The following is a 2,771-nucleotide window of genomic DNA, read 5'->3' as shown; positions in this document are numbered from 1 at the left end:
ATTGTCACAGAGAAATGCCATTTTCCCCATCTAGGCTGTTTATGTAACGCCTATGTGGCTCTTCAGGATTTATTTATAAAAAACCTTGATCTGACTTGTATCCTTTGAGAAACAAGCCAAATATCAACTACTGGTCATTCAGACGAACCCCCCCTCTGGGAGTTTGCTGGCTCTGGCTGGAGTGTTAACTACTAAACTGTTCGTGCAGCGTAACATGAATCACGGCCACACACAATAGACTGCCAGCCCTCATATAACTGACTCCTTTTCCGCTCCGAAATATTGCGAGGGACCGGGGAAAGGCAACGCTTCCACAGAGGATGTGAACATGGGTCGTGGGCACATTGTTGGCCTTGAGTCTCACCGCGCTCCCTTGCAGGCGGTTTGGAGTGAAGCGGTGGTGGTCTGCTCCTGCAGCTTCCTGCCCGCCTGGCCTTTGGACCTACAAGACACCGGGGACTCGGACACAGAGAAAGAATATCCAAAGGAGGCGAGTAAATCCCCTCCTGACGTCAGAAACATGTGGTGAGCTGAGAAAAAGATGAAAACGAGCAGGCTGGACACCAGAACGCGGTGCGTGACTCACTCACTCAGGCCAGACGATGGAGAGGTGGGTTCAAAATGGCAAAGTTCCATCACTTTAATGGTGGTGGATATCAAAGGGTTCTGCAGACGTTGACTAGGTAAAAGTTGGCTCTCTGAGATATTTCATTGTTTTGCAAGATGCTGTCTCATGTCAACTTTGCAAAAATCTTGGCCGAACTGTCAGCACCTCCAGAGAGGAAGACATTATCAGGCTCTGTATCCTTGTCATGTTTGCACATTGCTCTGACCCCCCATTGTTGTGCAGGGGCAGAAAGTAGCTCTTTGATGCGCTAAGTGATTTACAGCGCGGGAGGACACAAACAACGTGTTCGTTCAGGAGCCTGGACAGGAAGTGGCCTCTAACTTCAAACAGTCTCTCTGAATAAACAATAGCCCGAGGTCGATTTCTCTCCTGTCATTTTATTTTCCCTCGCTGCCGGAGCTCAGCCACACAGTGCTGGACCGGAGTGTTTTACCCTGAGCTGCCATGAATCCCGCTTTATTTGGCAACGTGCCTTTTATATTTCAGCCCTGAAACTTCCATAATAAACAATTGCAAATCATTCTGGGAAATAACGAGCCAGAAAGGTCCATAATGAATGAGGAGGCCATTTTTAGATCCTGGAGGTACCTCATATTGAATCTACAAATATAGATACAAATTCCCCACAACTACTGCCTAGTAAATAGCAACTGATGATACAGTGAACACAAATGAACACAACAACCTGCTTGTAGCAACTATCCTGCTTTAATCTAACATGTATCAAACAACATTTGCAGGTCCCAGGTGGAGGCTAAATCTCATAAATCTCCATCTAACAGCAGTCTTGATGTCTTGTTTCACTCGGGGGCTGAACATCCTCTCCCCAGCTTGGACCGCTGAGGATACTCAGCATAGAAGGTGAGGGGATGGGGAGCAGGGTACCCTTTAAATCAGCATCCTGTTGTGTTACAAAGTGAGAAATAATCATTCATTAACCCCTCTGACCCCCCTCTGGTGGTGTTGCGATGGAGCCCCTCATTGTCTCGCTCACTGTGCAGCTGGGTCAGCCGAGTGACAATACACATAATGATCTTAAATGGATTAACTGGCCAAACACGGCCTGGAGTTTCCTTTTCAATTATGAGGCGAATCGGTTTATAAAGCAGAGCCTGGTGTGGATGGAGGGGAAAAGAAGACCCCCAGGGATTACATGCAGTGTGTGTGTGTGTGTGTGTGTGTGTGTGAGAGAGAGAGAGAGAGAGAGAGAGAGAAAGAGAGGGTGGGGGGGGGGGGGTTGCTGCCTTGTGGCCAGGCCGAGGTTTGGAAATGTATTTTAGAATCTGAGTGGAGGTGATGTGTGTGCGTGTGTGTGTGCGTGCGTGTGTGTGTGTGTTCCTGTGCCCGAGGGTCTCAAGCATGTCATCGCACAATGAGCTCCCTGAGGTACAGAGTTTATTGTCGCAGTGAAGAGCCTGACAGACAAGTTAATCAATCTGGCAATTTGGTGCTGCATACGTCTCTGGTGTTGCTCCTACCGACACACGCGCACACACACACACACACACACACACACACACACACACACACGCACACACACACACACACACACTAAGGAGTTACACAGCAGCAGTAAAATTATCTACTTGTTATCTGTTTTTTTTGACAAAATAAATCACAGAAATTTGATTAATTTCTTTGAAGAATCTATGAGGAAATTGTCTCAGTCTGAAACAGGAAAAACCCGAAACGCAAAGAAGAAAAATGTGAATTTTGGATGCATATTTATACCTCTTGCCTCCCTAATTCCAAGTGAATAAAAATACCAGAGAGGGATGAAACATTGTTCTTCTCCTCGTTGCTCTGTGTTGGAACACATGTGGACAAAGTTTTGATCTTGATAAGTGTTGAAACCGGTGGGTCGATCACGTGACTTGAACTACATTTAAGTGTGAAAATAAGGTGGTCGCGAGTGGTTCGGACTCCACCCACCAAGGTTTTGTGTGATATGGCCACATATTCACCTTGTTTCCATACTGTTGCTGGGTTATATTTCATGTTTCCTTTTTAGGTCTAAAATGTACTAACTTTTGCCTTTCATTTGCATTAAAAGGGTTTGTGTTTTCTCTTCTTCTGTGGTTTTTTTCCTCCTTTGTGTGGGTGTGGTTAACAGGTGTGTCTCCACCCTTCACATGCGCACCTG

This window comes from Takifugu rubripes, chromosome 14, assembly GCF_901000725.2.
Source record: "Takifugu rubripes chromosome 14, fTakRub1.2, whole genome shotgun sequence".
Classification (NCBI taxonomy): domain Eukaryota; kingdom Metazoa; phylum Chordata; class Actinopteri; order Tetraodontiformes; family Tetraodontidae; genus Takifugu; species Takifugu rubripes.
Note: the sequence above shows the minus strand (reverse complement) of the source record.